The sequence below is a fragment of the Mustela erminea genome, chromosome 4, assembly GCF_009829155.1.
Source record: "Mustela erminea isolate mMusErm1 chromosome 4, mMusErm1.Pri, whole genome shotgun sequence".
Classification (NCBI taxonomy): domain Eukaryota; kingdom Metazoa; phylum Chordata; class Mammalia; order Carnivora; family Mustelidae; genus Mustela; species Mustela erminea.
Genome location: NC_045617.1, coordinates 49,309,022 through 49,329,697, shown reverse-complemented (window position 1 = coordinate 49,329,697; position 20,676 = coordinate 49,309,022). Strand labels below are relative to the sequence as shown.

Genomic DNA, 20,676 nt, shown 5'->3' with positions numbered 1-20,676 from the left:
TCTGCTCAGCAGGGAGCCTGCTTCCCCCTCTCTCTCTGCCTGCCTCTCTGCCTACTTGTGATCTCTGTCAAATAAATAAAATCTTTTAAAAAAATAAATCAATAAAAATCAGGTTGAGATAGCCTTTCTTGGTTAAAGATAATAGATGTTTAATTTTAAAGATTTTCTTAAGAAGCTATTAATCATGAAGATTGAACTCAGTTTACTAATTTTCTTGCCTCCGTGTCAGTGAACCAGAACAAACATTCTCTTTAAATAGAAGGTAGACTTTCAAAATCCTTAATTTTTCTATTTTCATGCAGTGGATATTATAAAGACATCATTAAACAAGTATAAGTCCTCTTCCAAAGCAAAAGACATCTAAGCTTCATTGGCTTTTCTCTTTCCCATTCTGCGATAGTATTCCAAGGGCCCCGCCTAGAAGGGTTAGTTTACACAGAGTAGACCACATATCCACAGATCTCAGGTGCCTAAATTGCCAACCAGATCAGGAGGGGAAAAAAAAAAAAAAAGGCTGGCTTCCCTTTGCTCAGGCTTCTGGCTCATCAACGAAGAAACAGCCTTGGCTGTTCATTTGCGGTGTTGCATTGATGACTTCTTCCCAGGAGGGAACCGCAAAGAGAATCACTCACCCTCAAATACTCATACTTTCTGGCCTGGGGAAGCAAAAGCAGGTGAAGAAATTGGAATAGGGCTTGCCTGAGAGAAACTCTGAATGCTTTCAGGGAGAATTTATGTCATGTACTCTTAAGTTTTTGCACCTAATTTAGTAAGTATACAACTTCCTTGCAAAATAACACTGAGCATATCAGCAATTTTTATCTTTTCCTACTGGAAATGGAAGCAAAGTTCCCCCTTACTGGCAAATCCTGTCAGTATTACAGCAGTTGCAAAGAAGTTAATCCATCTTATTTCTTTCTCCTGTGCAATAAAGTTATATTATCACATATTTTAAATTGCTCTACTAGTCTATTTTAAAACTACAAGTTTAAGTGATATAGAATACTTAACATTTTTTTTTAGTTTCCAAGTTTATTAGGGAAAGTCATTTTACATTCAAATGAAGTAATGTCAATCTGGTATGATCAAGTTTAATAGAAGTGATTCAATAACTGGTCTACTTGTTCTATAATTTGTGGTGATTGTGACGGGCTGATCAAAATCCTCCTTGTCTTTTAGAATTGAAGACAAAGGCTAATTCTGAAAACAAATGGTATTAAGTACCTCCACATTGAAGGAAGGAATATTTAGAGGTATGTCTAAGGGTTTGTTGATTGACTTTACTGATACGAAACCTCCGTTTCAACCCTAGCCTCCGGGATTGAGGTGAGATGAGATGGCGCAGAGGAAGAGGCTGGGTGGAAAGCAAGTTTCCAAGGAGAGGCTGAGGAAAAAGGGGTTCAAGCAGTGGTGTAACTGGAGGCCCACCTATGACATTTGACACCTAGGTTGGATAGTTCATACCCCCTTCCTCTCTATCATGAAAGTATTTTAGGGGACACCTGGGTGGCTTAGTTGGTTTAGCACCTGGCTTCAGCTCAGGTCATGATCCCAGGGTCCTGGGATTGAGCCCCACATCAGGCTCCCTGCTCAGCAGGGAGCCCGCTTCTCCCTCTACCTGCTGCTACCCCCTGCTTGAGCTTTCTCTCTGACAAATATGTAAATAAAATCTCTTAAGAAAAAAAGTATTTCAGTATTCATCACAAACTGAAATAAGCAATAATAACCGACTAACAGAAAAGAGATGCAAACAGTGCAAAATGCTTTACTGATTTTTGCAACTATGCCAGGAAAAAAAATTATTAAAAATTAATAAAACATTGCAGAAACAAGATAAAAGTAATGGATTAATCTATTTTAATTATAATGCAGTTTCTGAAAAAAGGGGGAAATTATGCCTTCATGTTGGCCTTGCACAGTAATGGATGACATTACAGTTTCCATCTTTAAACCTTAATTTTGTCAAAACAGATCCTCTGCACACATTCATGTTTTGCCAGATTTGTCGATCTACCTTCCTTTCCCTCATGGTTGGTTGAAGAACTACTTTTTTGTTCACTTTAATTTCAAAAGCTTTTTTCACATGAAGTAATACAAATAGTAGTGAAAATTCTTTTTTTTTTTTTTAAGATTTATTTATTTATTTGACAGAGAGAGGTCACAAGTAGCCAGAGAGGCAGGCAGGGAGAGAAGGGGAAGCAGGTTCCCTGCTGAGCAGAGAGCCTGATGCGGAGCTCGATCCCGGACCCTGGGATCATGACTTGAGCCGAAGGCAGAGGCTTTAACCCACTGAGCCACCCAGGTGCCCCAGTAGTGAAAATTCTTAAGTGTAAAGATAAGTTCAGCAGAGATCCATAAAAATCCCATTTCACAATAATTTCCAGCAATTGTCATACTAAACATGTCATTGTTTCTTTGGGATCTATTCTAACAGCTTTTAAAAGTCTCCAACCAAAAATATTTCACTTATCTTTACTATAAATGCAACATAAATTTATATCATATTCCATAAAAACTTATGAGGTTTTCCTTCAGCAAAAATTAGAGACATTATTTTATCTCTTGTTTAGTTCTTGATAAGAAAAATGAAATGGTTCAATCTCAGCTTTTGTGACGATGTAAAACCAACATCTTTTGTTATTTCTTCTGGCAATTTTCTTTAAAATTTGACTTTTTTTTCCTACATAAATATTTATTTTTGTTTGTGTTTTTGGGAGAAAACCCTTTTTCTCTACCAGCTTAGGTCTGAATGGTCAGGGGTCTGCAAATTAATTGATAATAGACACATTGATGAGACAAAAATGTACAGCTCATGTAAAAGTGCTCTATGGAGACATCTAGGATCAAAATTTATATACTAGCTTAGTAAGGGGAAGGGGCGCTGAGTCAGAGCGTCAAAGAGTGGGAGCTTCTGATGCAGGTTGTTTACCTAATTTTTTTGAATACTCCAGTGCCCAAGAACAGTTGCCTCTGTGACAGATGATTCTTATAAAGCTCTGCTTTAGTCAGATAAGAGAAATTAAGATACGGTTTCTTCCTGCATCTGTTGTAGCTCAGAAGTTTTCACTTTGATAACATTTTGGTGGGTCTTTCTTTTGTCCTTTCAATGTTATGTGCCGTAATTATAGCTTCTTTCAGAATTTCTGTGCGTTGATCTTCAAGCAGCAGTTTTAAAGTCTGCTGTGTCCCTGTTGTTCAAGGCTGATTTTCACTGTTTACAAATATTTTGGGGTCTTATTAAACTCATCTAAAATTTCACAACCAGGAAAAAAGATAACCCAGGGAAAAAAATCGCATGCAACACAGAGAAATTTTAAGCAAATCCTCTTGGGTCCACATTTTCTTTCAGATTACATAGTACTTTGAAGATCGAAATTAACTTTTCAAACTTCTTTTGACTATGTAGCTCCATAATGAATATGCCATCTCGTCTGGGAAGATCTTTACACTGTTTTACACACATTCTGCACTGGTTTTCATCAATGAGGTGAAAATTAAATGAATGAACACATTTTGTCAAAGTTCCAAAAGAGCCACTCATAAAGCGATGTTTCCAAAAGAAGTGAACTCTGCAGAATTTCAAAGACTAATTTACACAAGACCTACATAAGGATGGGGAGTGATTTCTTTGATTGGTGCCTGACATCATTGTAAATATGTTCCATAGTTCTGGCTTTGTCATATCATTGACCATGACAGATTGACCATGATTTTGCCCATCTGTCATCATTTAGTTGTTTCAACAACTCTTCTGTGGGCTTAGCAACAGTTTTCCAGAAATAGCAAAGAAGCCCAAGAATTATTCCTCTATTCAAAGTTCATCATCTTCAATATGGATGTACCTGACCACTTTGCACATTTGATCAGTGTGTGCAACATGGGGAGTGCAAAAGTAATTCCAAAGTATTGTGCTCTTAAAATATCTTCTACTCCTGAATGGTACCTCTGACTGAATGCTTTGTTTTCCTGTTTCATTCCTTAGTTAACAACTTTAAAAGGGGGATATAGTTCAACTCTATAAAGCTAGAATTCAAGCTCCATAAAATATTGCATGGGCACACTAAGATGTGTTCTTTCCAACCAGACACATCACACCTCACACTTTGCAGTTTCACTGGTTTACATGATAAACCAAAAATCCAGGTGGTCCCATAGAATAACAGAATTGAAGTTCTCCACTTTTATTTCCTTCCCTTTACCATAGTTGTGCTATCATTCAACTTTGAGTCTTTGGCTAAAAGTAGGACTATGGAGTACCATAATGGCTGTGTCTAAACTGGGCCATTATGAACTTATTCTTAAAAGAAATGCATCTTACAGAATCCTTGTGTGTTGGCAGCCAGTTGATCAGTGAAGAATACTTCAAATTAACTTTCATATAGAGTAAATATTTATTAAAAGATAAGCAATAAAAATGTATTAATTTGGGGGGGGGGACCTGGATGGCTCAGCTGGTTAAGCACCTGCCTTCCACTCAGGTCATGATCCCAGGGTCCTGGGATTAAGCTCCACACTGGGCTGAGCAGGGAGCCTGCTTCTCTCTCTCCCCCTACCTGCTGCTCTATCTGCTTGTGCTCTCTCTCTGTCAAATAAATAAGTGAAATATTTTTAAAAAATGTATTAATTTGAAGCCTATGTGTGCATGGGCTTACACACACACACCCACCAATAATTGTTTAGACTTAAACCAACAAAAGATATTTATAGGGGGAAGTATTTTATCACTAATGTTATTCAGAATTGCCGGTCTGAGGTGATAATAAAAAGCATACCAACTTAGAGTTGGTTTTATTATTGTTTTTAAATTCTCTACAGTTAATGTATTGTTTTATTTCCTGTACTGGACGGGACCCCTCCCACCACCTTATTCTTTGTATAACGTTTGTCTGTAAGGATTCTCCAGGGAAGAGAATCATTTTTAAGTTCTGTAGTCTTGCTTAAAAAGGGGGAACTGGTTTGTTGTTTCTAGATGGAGTATTTATTTGACTGTTGGGCTTGCTGACGTGCCTTCATGTTTCCAAATGGGAGAAAGAAAGTTGCCACAGTGGCGGAGCCTGGTGGTAGAACGAACAAGACTGTCCCCATGTTTCTGAGGCCTCAGAGTTGGGTTATAGTGCTTAAGGAAAGTGTTTGGAAGAAGTCTAGATAATGAAACTGTGTTAGAAAAAGAACAGGAAGAGCAGCCATGGATCTAGGCTGTCCCCTTAATGACAGAAAAGGAAACCAATGAGCACTTACCACCTCTTAAAGACCTACTCTCCCATGTCTTCCCGTCTAGGCCTATGGAGCCTCAAGCTGGTCTGTGCTAGGTAATGAGGGTGAGATGGAGGACGGTGGGAAGAGACTTTTCAATTGCACATAAGTTTGAAACTTCAAGTGAGGAGGATTAACTCTCAACAAGGAAAATGTCTTAATAACCAAGCATGTTTGACAAGTTAGGGAATCAGTCTAAGATGTCTTTGAGGGGGTCTGTTATCTACTGGGAAAAACATATGCAAGCCAGGTGCCAATAGAACTGAATTCAAAGTTTTGGGGGGAAAAAAAGTAGAAACTTTCATTTTTGTACTTGGATAAGTTAAGATTCCTCACTGGGCCATTTAAAAACAGTTGCATTCTGCAGCACCTGGGTGGCCAGTCAGTTAAGCATCTGCCTTCTGCTCAGGTCATGATCCCAGGAGCCTCACATCAGGCTCTCTGCTCAGTGGGAAGTCTGCTTCTCCCTCTCCCACTACCTCTGCTTGTGTTCCCTCTCTCAGTGTCTCTGTGTGTCAAATAAATAAAATCTTTTAAAAATAAAAATTAGAAAAAAACAACAGTTACATTCTATTGGGTACAAAATGTGTTGAAACTATTTGATCCCCAAGCTGCTGCTTGTTGAACCTAGAGACTGTTTTCCTGACTGGGTCCCTGTTCTAATTGTCTTTTTTTTCTAGGACATGGCCTATGACCTTCTTTCAGAGATTTGTTCTGCTTCCTTTGACATTAACTTTCAGGCTTTGAGTTTATCCCATCACCCAAGGTTTCAAGAATCCCAATGGTGAACCATTTAGTTCTGGAGCTATTTCCAAAAATATGCGTGTGGGTCCAACATGCACAAAAAGTCTTTCTCAAAAACTAGCCAGAAGTGATTGCATGAATCATGGCAACTCATCTTTCTTCAAATAACATGACTTCCCCCTTTTTGTTTTCCAACTTTCTGCTATATCCTATTTCTTTTTCTTTCCATTTGCTCTGCTCTGTATTTCCCAGAGGAGTATCCCATAATTTTCTTGTGAACTGGATAATTATAAAGTTTAAATGAGTTCTTTTTATGTGAACATCTCCAAAATTGTTAACATACTCAAATTTCTCATTTAAATAATGACTAGAAATTGTTAAATTTGAGTTATGTATGCATAAAGCATTCCATCATGGAACACTGGAAAATCTTTTGAGGCTATTGATTGTCTTGGGCTAAAAAAATTGCTTTTCTTGTCTGCATCTACAGGAAAAAAAAAAAAAGAACTATGCTATTTCAAAAGTGTTTTGTCTTTGGGCTTATTTCTCTCTAAATGTGTAGCTGTTGAGTACTGTATCTTTTGTGACAAAGATTGTAAATCTATTGTAAAAAAAAGATGCTAGGCAAATTTTATCATAGCCATTATTAGCTTAGAAGTCTTTGAAAATTATTTTTTAGGTTTCAGATACTCATGACAATATATTTGCTATAATTAGGATTAATAGAGGAGGATCCTAGGAAGGCAGAGATTGTAACTCCTCATTTGCCATCATAAGGCATACTCGGTAAGGGCTTTTAAGGTTCTGGTGCATATGTGTTTCCCAATTTAAATGTCCATCTGAGTTTCCCTCCTGGATTCTGTCAAAAACCATATTTCCCCACAGGTCCCCGGACTTTTCTAAAACTAGGTCACATTATACACCCTCTAGGAATGAGACTCTTCTCACAAGTAAGAGATAAATTGGCTGTCCACAGGACGAGACTTAAGACAGATTGGGCCAATTGGTCTTTTGGCACCTTTTCATAAGCTCAGGGAATGAAACAATTTTTTGGAAATACATTATCTGTATCTTCCAGAACTCCAAATAAAATAATAATGATAATCTCGTGTTTGTAAAGCCCTTTATAGTTTACAATATGTATTCATGTTTTAAAAGTTGTTCCTCCTAGGGTGCCTAGGTGGCTTAGTCAGTTAAGCCTCCGCCTTCAGCTCAGGTCATGATGTCAGGATCCTGGGATCGAGCCCCAAGTTGGGCTCCCTGCTCAGCAGGCAGTCTGCTAGTCCCTCTCCCTCTGTCCCTCCCCTCCGTTCGTGCTCTCTCTCTCAAATAAATAAAATCTAAAAAAAAAAAAATGTATTCTTCCTCACAGTAATCCTTTGAAGTCAGTATTATTATCCTTATTTTGTGAGACATTAATTTACTTTCTTAATATGGAAACCGTCAAAGCCTAATCCCAGGTCAGCCAGTGCTTTTCTCTCATCCACAACTTTATTTCTATTTGTCATAGATGAATCTCTCATTGAGAAGACTTAGGACAACCTCCTAGAATACTTCTCTGCCCCCAGCACACAGAAACCTCTGCATGACTGATGGTATTATTGCAGTGACCATCTCAGCATATAAAAAGGGGGATTTCTCCCCTCAAATTGACATCATCTCTCACATGACCCATCGGGACATTTAGATACTCAACCATTTTAAAGTTGATAAACTTAAATTTTAAGAGAATCTCAAAATATAAACCATTAAGATATAGGATAAATTTTATATCCTCATTCAGTTTGATCCCAATTGAAAAATCCAATATCCTCTTCTGCTCACTCAGTGTTACATTCCTCTTCCAGGTTCCATGGTTGTGATTCTTCTAACTCATCCTGCTGCTCCACAGCTAAAGCTGAGTTCCTCAAGTCCAAAGAAAATCGGGGACCTTTTCAGTTTTGTCATTAGGAGTCCAACTGAGGCCCTTGGAGTAACTATTCTCTTACTAGTCATCAGGCCCCTGACTTAGCATCAGTGAGTTTGTTCAGGGAAATATCCAGAACTCTCAGCCCCTGATGGTTGGCCCTCAGCCTATTTCTAGCCTTCAGTGGCTAGACGCTTAGAATATCAGGCACCTCTAGGAGAAGACTAAGAATTCCATCTTGTTTACCTTTATATTTCCAGTAGTGAAATTTCTAGTAGTGCCTGGCACCTTCTGGTGGTTCTACCAATATTTACAGAAGGAATGAATGAGAAATCTGTGTGTTCTCATCTTATGGAGGGAAAATATTACAGTGACAGTGTTCAGTGAATTGTTAAAACACATGGTTGTTAGTACAGAACGAGGACTTGAAATCAGATCTGTTTACTCCCATTCTAATGTGTTTCTTTTGACATGTGTTGGTAGCCCTGTCAGTCATTTCTCTGTTCCTATTCAGTGCATTCCCAGAGGGCATATTTCCCTCACTTTTCCTAAACTCAATGAGCTAAATGACTTCTTCTGTGTCATTTCTCTGCCTCCTTCCCCCTAGAACTCATAACTTCCCTAAAAGTTCTACTGCTTTCATCATAAGAGATGACATCCCGTATAGTTCCATTTCGCCTTGGCAACATGGTGCATCAATAGGGAAAAATCATTTAACCCATAAAAGTGGCGATGAGATGTTCATATCTCTTGCCACATGAACAGGATAATGATTTTACATGTTTAAACTATTTATTTCCTTACAAAATAACAACTTCAGTGAGATTTCAAGCACTTTGGAAAGGGTATAAAATGAAAAGTAAAAATTCTACCTCCCCTCGTGGATTCCCGGTGTTTCTTTCCAGATGTGAATACTATTAACAACAACACCTCATGTGTACCACCAGGAAGCTGTCTTGCAAAAATGAGCATATACATGTATCTTTTCCACAAAAAACACAAGGGACATTCACACTCAAAAATGATGTTAAGTGAAGAGAACAAGCTTCAGAGTGATAGAGGAATAAGAACGCAAATTGAAGAGGTCATTACATTGAGGCAAATGTAAAAAGACCCACAAGGGGCACCTTGGTAGCTCAGTTGTTGAATGTCCAACACTTAATTCTGGCTCAGGTCATGATTTCAGTGTTTTAAGATCAAGCCCCATGTCCGGTTCTGCATTGGAAGTGGAACCTGCTAAAGATTCTCTCTCTCCCCTGCTCTGCGCTTTCCTCCCATCCAAATACATACATACATACATACATACATACATACATACACAAAATAGTGATATTGTATTCATGTTACCTATATATGCATGAAAAAGTACAAAAATATATTAATCAGATACACGTTAAATTCATGTAGTTCCTTAGAGATGAGTAAGGTGCAAGAGAGGGAAAATGAAAGATGAAGGGACTTCAGATTTGTCTGGAATTTTTTTTTTTACACACACACACACATTGAAGGAAATATGATCAATGTTAAGAATTGCCAGTTTCAGGAGAAGGCTCAGGGTGAAACTTATTCTCTGTACATTTTTAAATATATTTCAAATAAAAATTTTTAAAGCCAAGTAGATTCTCTTATACATACTGTTCTGCACTGTACTTTTTCCATTTAATCATAGATCTTGGAGAGTTTTAATCATTTTAATCATTTAGCATACACAGACCAACCTGAGTTTTAAATGGATGCATATCACTGGACCATACTCCTAAGAATGAATAAAGTGGGAAGTTTTATATTATATAATCTTAACCACAATTTTTCAAGCCACCAAAAAAATGGTTGCATGGTATTTCTTTTTATTTTAATTATTTTAGCATTCTCCTGTGGATGGACATTTATATTGTTTGCAGTTTTTTGCTGTTACTACTATAATGAATCTAAACATACATTTATATTTTATCACATACATCCAACTGTAGATAAAAATATATTTTTTTAATTTAAGATTTTTTTTAGTTTGTTTATTTGACAGAGAGAGAGATCACAAGCAGACAGAGAGACAGGTGGAGAGAGAGGGAGAAGCGGACTCCCCGCTAAACAGAGAGCCTGATGAGGAGCTCGATTCCAGGACCCTGAGATCATGACCTGAGCTGAAGGCAGAGGCTTAACCCACTGAGCCACCCAGTCGCTCCCAGATAAAGATATTTTTCGAAAATGACTTTGCCTCACTACAGAATTTTGATATGAATTTTAGACCAGTCCTAGCTGATATAAATTTTAGATGATATTCATTTATAGTTACAGAATTTAGCCAAGGTATTTCATTCATGGACATTATTTCTGCTTTGGGGCAAAACTGTCAGACTTTAATATTTTTGAATTTAAACTTTGGCTGTTATCATGATTTTGGTTAAAATTCCACTATCAGAAATTTTTTTTAGTGTTGGATTAAAGCTTAACCCTGACAAAACCAATCTCCAGTCATTTATGCCTTATCACAATTGAATTTATCAGCTCATTTTCTAAGATTTATAAATAAATAGAGCTTGAAGACAGAAGATATTACAAGGGTAGAACAAAAAATCACCCAAAAGCAGAGGCCCCCATAGGGCAACTTAGCTCCTGCAAAATTGTGTGTCGGGCGGACCCAAATATTTCACAAGTGTTTTAGTATATTGACACTACGCTGTCACTCAACTCTCAAAGGAAATTTTTAAGTTATAGCAGTGAAGACTTCGAAGTTTGTGTTAGCTGAGTATAGATTTTTGAGATTTCTGGTGCTGCTAAAATTGCCCTATACATTTCTGTTCTAAATTTTTTTCCCCAGGCTCTATCATTAGAGGCACTATATTAAACATTTCTATTCACTCTCACTTTTAGGCTTTCACATTTCAAAGATACTGTAAATTATGGGAATAAGCATTTGCCCGGAAATTTGGGTGGATACACACTGTGTTTAGTGAGGCCAGTCATGTGGCCAATGCCCACAATGGAAGTGCATGATTGATATTGCAACAGTACAGATTTCCATCTGTCTCTCTCTCTCTCCACACAAACACACACACACCCACCCACACACACACACACCACCGTCACCGCTACCACCACCACCAGCAGCACAACCTTGGAGAAAGCACTGGCCAGCATTTCCCCCATATTTATAGGCATTTTAATATTATTTTTAAACTATGGTGAGGAGGAGAGGAAATTGTATGTATTTTTTAAACAGAGTGGAATGGAAACCAACTGACAAATAAACAAAAATACCCATTCTTGAGAGGTTTAGATCTTGAATCAGGGGACTATGATCTTCACATCAGCGTGCCTAATAAGCACAATTTTCCCGTGAAAGGAGCTAGCCTTCCCTTCCTGACCCTATCTTCCTCGCTCACAGAAATTGCAGTCTACTTTTTAAATGTATGCTTTTGTTTTCGCCGGAGCCATTGGGAGTCTACAAATTCTGTCATGTGGTTGTGTTCAGTAGCCCTAATAGCCGTGATGGAAGCTGTATGTCAGCTCCAATGAAGACGGAAAATGGAAAACGAAATGAACACATTAATACCCTTTGGCGGAGGGGTGGGGGTGGCATTCTCTTGCTGTTGGGGGACAGATGTAAGCTTGGGATCAGAAATGCAGATATGATTTAATTATGTTAAAGTCATGTTATTTTTGCTTTGCATGTCACTTCAAGGATTTGCATGCTATTGGCTGGCACTCAATTATTGAAGAAATAGCTTTAAATTTGGGCTCTGATAAAATATTTTTAAAAGTACAAAAAGACAGATTTTTAAAGTCTGCAGCAAATGAACTGCTTTTTGGGAAAACTGGATATATGTGCTATTTACATTTAAATAAGTCACCCGGCATGCAGGTATGTATACATTCGTGTATAATTTTAAATGACAGGCTCCAATTTAATGGAGAAGCTAGGGCTCATTAGTTCCCTGAGAAGGATTGATTCTCCATAGCCGGAATGGTGCATACAGCTCTTAGATAATTTGTAATGAATTGAATTTTCCTTCAGCATACCTAATTAGTGATTCTTTCTTTTGCTACTTAAAAGGCTATAGACATTTAAACAGATAAATGTTTGGAAATCTGTTAAGATGCCAGAAAGGTATTAAGCCTTTGTGCGCATGGGCTCCGTCCGGGCTGGGGTGGAGCGGGAGAAAGCGTAGGAAAAGAGAACACTTCATTCTGGAAAAATTAAGTTGTCAGGGTTTTGCTTTAAGAGCGTCATACGTTTTCTAACTATTTGCAGAATTGCTTGGCAAATTTTATGTGAGGTATGTCAGCCATGAACCAAGTCTTCTGGTTGCCTCTTGTTCTTTTACCTGGCTGACTGGCTCTTCAGTGCCCCTCGTGGTAAAGCATGGGAATCCTGGGGGGCATTTCTTCCTCAAAGTTCTGCACACAGAGATTGCCTTTCACTACAGGTACATGTAGACTGAACCAGTTCAAAGACAGATCCTGGGAAGCAGATTGGGAAGTAGATCTGGGAAGTACACTAACAGATCTTTTAAATAAGTCTCTACTATATTCATAAAAGTGTTGCTCTCATGGACCCAAGACCTTGAAATTGTCATTTCTGCCAACTCTGAAAATGGATGCTATAGTAATTCAGACTTTGTCTCAGTTTTTCTTGGAATTATTGATTGTTCCAAAGCTTCACATGGCATAGATTAGATATTTAAAAGTTGAGGTCATAATTTTAATGACATTCCATCTTAAGGTAAATTATAACTCTGTCCTGTTTCTTATCACCAAAAGCACCATATGTATCAAACTATGCCAAACACCAGCAAACAATCAGTCACTGCTCAGGAAATATAGTGGAAGTCAAGAAAGTAGAGATAATTCAGTAGCGGTTTAATGGTGTGAATGAATAGAGAAATGTTCAGTGTCTATTGCCTTTCAGAGATTAATGAATCTGAACACATATTATCATGTCAGATGGAGATTACATGCTGTGGCCATGGGTGAGGAGACAGAGGAGATTTCATTGAGTGGCAACAGAAAGGACCTGTTTTTCCACATTAAAATGATTTGGACCAGTAGATAGCAAGTCTACCAGTGTTGGGATAGAAGAGGAATTGATCACCTCTGAAGTCAAGATGTTTAAGAAAAGAATTTTTGCTCTGAACTGAGTTGGCACTGACTTTGTCTCTGAATTTTCCAGGATGCCATTTTGAGCAAAATAATAATAATAATAATAATAATAAATTAATTTAGAATAGCAACAAGAAATGCATAGTGTTTACTTAAGAGAGAGGAGTTCCACTTTCGTTTAGTAGTTTAATTGAGGAGCATTCTTTGTTTTCTTTTTTTAGATATTTTCTTTGTCAGTCTGTGTTTTCAAATTTGCAAGACTCAAAAGACATCTATAATTATTGTTGATAGAATCATTACATGATGCAAGATTCTAACAAATTTAAGTTCCTGCAAGAATGAACCACTCAAAGCTCAACAGAGGGAAATCCATGCAGATAAAAGCAGAACAAGGATGAACTACATGACCAAGTGAACTGACTTGGTACATGCTCTACCAGCCTCACACTGTGAGAATAGGACAGCTGTCCAAAAATATTTGGAGAGTTCTCATGTGGAAAAGCCAAAACAGGCTTCAACCTTCAACAGAAGGTTGAAGAAGGTTCTTCAACCTTCTTCTTCTTCTTTTTTGTTTTGTAATTACCTCCCTAAAGAGCCTTTTTAGATATTTTTATCCTAATTGCTTCACCCTCACCGTGAAATAACTAATACCACATATACACTCTACATCTGTTTATGCATTCTATGTATTTCTGTGTTGGATACATAAAAAGAGTTAAGATTCCTTGCCTCCTCTCCCACAGAACTACTTCTCTTCTCTTTGGGGGCCACATTGCCCCTATTGAGAGAATGCAGGGGTAGACTGAAATGATTACAGTAGTTCTGTCAAGTGAAAACAAATCCAGACTCAGCAGGGAGTGATTATTCAAAGGAATTACTGCAAAAGAGACAAGGGACATGATTTCCTGGAGCATGGGCCTCAGTTAAAATTCAACGATCTCACTTCCTGAGAAGCCTCAGAAGGACAGTTTTCTAGCTTAATGTAAAGAAGTTCTAAGAGCCAGAATTTTCTGAAGGGAAATGGGTTGATGTTCCTGGACACTGATTTTGTTTGAACAATACTGACTGACCCCTCAACCTGGATGCTGTAAATCATGACTCACAAGCTCGATTCTAGACACAGACTGAAAGGTCTGGCTGAGTCTGGGTTTCTGTGGCCATAAAAGCACAAGAAACCAAGACTATAACTGTCCCCTTTGGAAACTACCTCAGACATTATCTTACAAATAGAATTCTTCAGCAAGTTTAATCTCAAAGATAGGATATAGCACTGTGTTTGAACTTTTCATTCCCCATACCCTGTAGGGTCTTGTTCTGTCCACAGGTTCAGAAGAGGAAGCAGAGACTTCAAATCCAAAGAAGCTAGGAACCCTCAATCCCAAGGGAGAAAACAGAGCTAAAACACTAACAGGTAAATGGAGTCCTAAACTGAAGAGGGATGAGAGTCTCTATAAGGCTGGGGTAGGCATGGAATCTGAAGGAGGGAGAAAAGAGTAACTACAGATGAGTTAAGAGCCAGTGGTTAATTATTGGGGAAGTCATGGACACTTGTCTACAGCACCATCTCCCAAAGGAGCTATCCCAGGTGGACCAGGGGGCAAGCAAGGCAGGACCGGAAAGTATACATGTGTGCCTCTCAAATAGCTCTCACTCCATGCCTTCCGCCAGCGTACTTAATTTGTCCAACTGGGCCACTAGGTCTTATCTGTCAGATGCCCTACAAAGGACCAAATATTCTTGAAGGTTCCTTTCTGGTTCAAAAATGCTAGGGCTTTGGATTCTCTCAGATTCACCTCATTTCTTTCAGATTTTTGTTCTTATGGAACATCAACTATCATTGATTTTTTTTTAAAGATTTTATTTATTTATTTGACAGAGAGAAATCACAAGTAGATGGAGAGACAGGCAGAGAGAGAGAGAGAGGGAAGCAGGCTCTCCGCCGAGCAGAGAGCCCGATGCGGGACCCGATCCCAGGACCCTGAGATCATGACCTGAGCCGAAGGCAGCGGCTTAAACCACTGAGCCACCCAGGCGCCCCTATCATTGATTTTTAAAAGAAGCCTCCCAAATACAATATGATTTATATGCCTCATTTCTCACTTCTTCTGTGAAGTGTTCCTCTACTTGGATTATCCAGAATCGAATAACTAGTTTTTGGTTTGTTTTTGGGGGGGGTTTGCTTTTTGTTTTTTGTTTTTTTACTTTTCTTAATTGAAAAAGAAATCTTATGGGCTACGCAGGTTTTGTTTTGCAATTTAATTTTGTTTGGACCTAATGTCAGTAAAATACATACTGAAAACACCAATTTAATTTTTGTCACTAAGTAAATTTAAACTTGTTCTATTTAGTTTCCAAAGAAAGAACTCATGAAGAAAATACCTTCTGTATTCTCATAAAAGTATTGAATTTTAATTACATATGGAATTTGGCTTCATATCATGCATAAAGGGATAAAACCACATTGTAGAAAATTAAAGGAGCAATTTAGAAAAAAATTGCTCAAGTATTTTACTTAAAATCTTCAGCTCTGAATTAAATAACTACTTAATTTCTTTAGATAACCAAAGAACACTTAAATAGAAATTAAGAAAATTGTTTTTAGGAGTTTGTAGTTTGAGGAACCCATTAAATAGATTTTATTGATCTTCCCTTGAGTATACACAGACTATTTTAAATCTTATATCCTAACTAGTTAATTCAACAATTGGGTCCCTATTATTTTCCAGGCGAGGTGCTAAGCATACAACAGTGAGTACAGCTGGTCTCTGCTCTCAAGGCCTTAATCCTCTCCTACTCCAACAAGGCAGTCGGGCAAATGGCTCAGCTGGTTGGTTGCGCCGTCTGATTACCTGGGTCAAACTCTAGTTCCACATTTTACTAAGGGTAAAAAGGTTAGACAAGTTGTTGACTCCTTCACAGTTTTAATTCCTTCATCTGCAAAATTGAAGTAACCAGGGACTCCCATAAGAATGTTCTAGCTAAAATGTTTAGAGTATGTTAAATATTTAGAACATGCTTGTGATGATCTTTCTGATTTATTCACTTGGTTAGGCTCCAGCTCCCAGTTATTCAACCAAACACTAGTCTAGATGTTATAAGGAAGGGGTTTTGTAGATGTGATGAAAGCTACAATCAGTTAACTTTATCCTAGGGCATCTGGGTGGCCCAGACTCATTCAGTTGAAAGGCCTTAAAATCAGGGCTGAGGCTTCCCTGGGGCAAAAAAAAAAAAAAAAAGGCAGTTCTGCCTGTGGTCAGCAGCTTCAGCCTGCACAGGAGCATCCCAGGTTGCCCTGTGAGTGAGTACTTCTGTCAGAAGAGCCACCTCTCTTACATGAGAAAGGAGGAACGCTTACTTCCTCCATTTCTCTCCTCCTCAGGAAGAAGCAGAGAGAGCGCCCTCACTGGAACCCAACTGTGCTGGCACCCTGATGTCATACTTCCCAGCCTTGAGAACTGAGAGAAATAAAGGTCTTTTTTTTTCAGCTACTGCTCTACGACGTTCTTAGAGGGCAGCCAGGACTAACAAAGTCAGTGGGCTACAGATTCTGCCCGGATATGCAGGAGTTCCCTTCCTTCCTGTCCTCCTTGAGGCCTCCTTACTTGGTTATTTGTTCTGTGACCCACTCAGCAGGCTTTCAATAAGCTCTTCTGTATTCTTTTGTTGATGTTTAATTCCTTGCAACTGAAGAGCTCTAACTGATACTTTAGGTTTGGCCCTGAGGTCTCTCCTCATGGCACCTTGGTCTTCCTGGGCATCCCGTACTCTTACGACTTCTGGCCCTCCCATGTGTTCTACATCCTCATGTGTGTATCCTCAGCCTGGATCTCCCTCGAACTCTCCACCAGCACGGATGATTACCCAGCTGCTCTTCTCTTGGACAGCTCCCACCCAGAACCCAACATGTCCCGAAGTGAACTCATGGTCGTTCTCCCCAATTCTGCCCCCTGCCCTCCTCCGTCCTCTACTTCAGTGATTGATAGTGCCATCCCCTCCGTCACTCAAACCCAACACCTCCTCTCCTTCTCCCCCCTCAACAGACTAGCAGTCTCCTGGTTCCGATGATTTCCCCTCTTAGTACCTCTTCAATGCCTTTACTCCTCCCTACCCCTTCTCCCTGCCTCAGGCCCTCGGCATGGCCTGGGCCACTGTGGAAGCCTCCCCACATTCCCTTATTCTCAACTTCCTCTCCCTCCCTGTCCACCTGAGCCAACCCACACACCTGAGACTTGTTCTTAAAGTAGTATCTGATCAGTTCTCTATCCTCTTTAAAACCCTTCTTCCCTATGACCTATGTAAAAAAGCAAACTCTGCATGGCAAACAAAGCTTCCCAGATCTTACCTCTGTCTGATTTCCCCATCCCTCTTTCCTCACTGCGATCTCCTAAATTCTAATAATGTGGCTGGAATTGCACTTTACTTAAAATGTCACATATTCTCCCTGTTCTTCCAACCCATCTGTGCTTCTGTGGCTCCCTTTGCCTGGAACGGCCTCCCCCACCTGTCCCCGGCCATCTGCCTGGTAAACACCTACCCGTCTCTTTTTTCCAAAAGACCATAATGTTTTTCTTATTATAAAAGTAGCAGGTATTTGTTGCAGAAAAAAAAAAGTCAAAATGTACAGAGAAGTGTAATAAAGAATAAATATTACCTAAAAAACCCACCACGGAGAAACAAACCTAGAACCAGTGTGGGTTGGCATACACTCCCATCCTAGCTTTGCAACAAAGCCATGGTGGGCAGGTAGAGAACCACTGGGGAAGGACCAAGATCCGCCTTCTGGAGCAGGGCGTGCATGGGTGGGCTGGCACAGGGAAGGTCAGTCATAGTATCATTTCAGGTAACTATCAGGTAATCTGGACTCTCCCTTGTCCCACCGCACTGTTAACATTTAGTCATGGCACATCTGTACTTATAGGTATTCTGATAGATAGACATCCTTCTAGACCATTTCTTCTGTAAACACCCACATTCCCACACCTACACCCACACACATGCCAGATATCCCCTCTCTTAATAAAATGCTGTTTGACAAACCATTTCCAAAAAATAACCATTTTAAGTAAGTTCCAATTTTTCACTGGTTTCATAAAACTACACTGTAATGAATATCTCCATACACATTCTTCTTTTTTTTTTCTCTCTTTTTTTTTTAATTAATTTTTTATTTTTTATAAACATATATTTTTATCCCCAGGGGTACAGGTCTATGAATCACCAGGTTTACACACTTCACAGCACTCACCAAAGCACATACCCTCCCCAATGTCCATAATCGCACCCCTTTCTCCCAAACCCCCTCCCCCCAGCAACCCTCAGTTTGTTTTGTGAGATTAAGAGTCACTTATGGTTTGTCTCCCTCCCAATCCCATCTTGCTTCATTTATTCTTCTCCTACCCACTTAAGCCCCCATGTTGCATCACCACTTCCTCAAATCAGGGAGATCATATGATAGTTGTCTTTCTCTGCTTGACTTATTTCGCTAAGCATGATACGCTCTAATTCCATCCATGTTGTCGCAAATGGCAAGATTTCATTTCTTTTGATGGCTGCATAGTATTCCATTGTATACACATTCTTCTGAGCATTCATCTATTTCACGAATTTAAATTTCAGGAAGTGACATCGCTAGTTGGAGTGTATATATATGCTCATTTAAAATTTAAAATTTTAAAATTTATTGTCACACTGCCGTTCAATGATTAAACCAATCTTCATAATTTCTTCAGTGTATGGGAGTTATTTTATCCTAGCTGATCGTTAATTTGTATCAACATTCTTTTAATCCTCACTAATCCAATAGGTTAAAAAAATATATTTCTCACATTAGGTTTAATGGAAATATGTTTTCAGACTATAAAAGTAATGCACACTCATTCCTGTAGAATACACCACACCATGCAGGCTGCTATCAATTGATTGTGCTGTCCCTCTAAAATCTAGGTTGAAGTCCTAACCACTGGAAACTCTGAATATGATATTATTTGAAAATAGGGTCTTTGCAAGTATAATCAGTTAAAATGAAGTCATGGTGGGCCCTAAATCCAATAACTGGGACTTTACAAAGAGAGAGATTTACAGACACAGACACAAGCAGGACAGAAGGCCAAGTGAAGACAGGGGCAGAAACTGAAACAATCCATCTGTAAGCCAAGAAATGCCAAGGATTGCCAGCAACCGCCAGAAGCCAGAAAACACAAGAGAGGAAGCATCCCTAGAGCCTTCAGACAGACCCTGACCCATCCTGATTTCAGACTTCTCCCCTCCAGAACCAGGAGACAATAAATGCTGAACCCCTCATTGGTGGTTGTTGTCAGCCACCCAGTTTATGGTACTTTGTAAGGCAGCCCTGGAAATGAATACAGAGGCCTAAGGGGATAACCACATTGACGGTGTGATTAATATTTCAAGGAAGCCCCTGAATCTTGTTCAAGATCAGCCTAGGCACTGACCCCTCCATGAAGCATTTCCTGAACATATCCAGTAGAATTTACCTCTGTGCAACCACTGGACAGACCATGGCCTTGGTAACTAAAACTATGCCACGTGAATGTCTACATGTATCTACCTTCCTCCACTAGGCTCCTTGAAAGAGAGCACTGTATTTTTTCCATCAGCATATCTTCAACATCTAAAATACAACCTGCCATGCAGTAGGCACCTAATAATTGTTCAGTGTTTGAATGATCAGTAATCTAAATGGCCACCATGTCATGCAAAGTATAAGCTTTGGAATTGGACTAACTTGGGGGTGACTTTCAGCTCTTCGTAATAAACGACCTGAGACACTTCTCTGTGTCACAGTTTTCTCCCTGACCTTGGCTTTACCTTCCTCCCTTCATAAGCTCCACTCCAGCCATGCTGGCCCTGATGTACGTGACTTGCGCTACATAGACCGTGGCTCTTGCTCTTCCCTCTGCCTGAGATGCTCTGGCCCCAGAATCTGTGTGCATTGTTCCTTCTCTTCCTTCAGCCTTATCAGGGAGGCTTTTCCCCTATATAAAATAGCAACACTCCCACACCGGCACCCTGCTCTTTTTCCTCCATAGCACTTCCCACCATCTGGCATATTATGTATTTATTCGTTCATTTTCTAGATGTCCCACTACCCCTATTACCATGCAAGCTAGTTGAGGACAAATGCTTCATGTACCTCATAATGATTAGCACATAGTATCACTCATAAGCACTTGTTAAATGAATAAATTCATTTCTGTTTCAGGGGTCATTTTGATTTCCTCAGGAGAAACTGAATAACTCTGAGACAGCCCAGGGAGCATCTCAGATGAAGCAATGTTGTTGAATAGGAGCTCATCAGATGGAGACACAAAGATGAACATTCTAGACATAGTGATGAACAGGAACAAAGGAGGAGTAGCCATGCAAGCTGGGGGAATTGTGAAGGCTGGTAGAGCAGAGATGTGGGCTGGACAGAGTAGAGTAACTGGAAATGAGCTGGGAAAGTAGAACCAGATTGTCAATAACTATGTGTGCCTTGCCACCTTTTGCCGGGGACTGAGGAACTAAAGAAGGATTTTTAAGTAATGAAATTATGGGATTCTTCTACGTAAATACCTCCTGCAGCAGGAAATGAGGTTGGGCACGTGGTGACAATTTGAGAGGTCTGGGCCCAATCAAGATGGACTCCGGGAAGTCTGGATGAGCTCATTTAC

At 39.3% G+C, this 20,676-nt stretch overlaps 1 long non-coding RNA gene across 1 annotated transcript; it reads left to right on the top strand.

The window, feature by feature from the left end:
* The first annotated feature begins 1,182 nt into the window (after window positions 1-1,182).
* On the top strand, window positions 1,183-16,484 carry LOC116587745. The gene is made up of 3 exons (XR_004284620.1): window positions 1,183-1,253; window positions 14,328-14,414; window positions 16,383-16,484. It is a non-coding gene; the product is annotated as an uncharacterized LOC116587745 (long non-coding RNA).
* The last annotated feature ends 4,192 nt before the right edge of the window (window positions 16,485-20,676 follow it).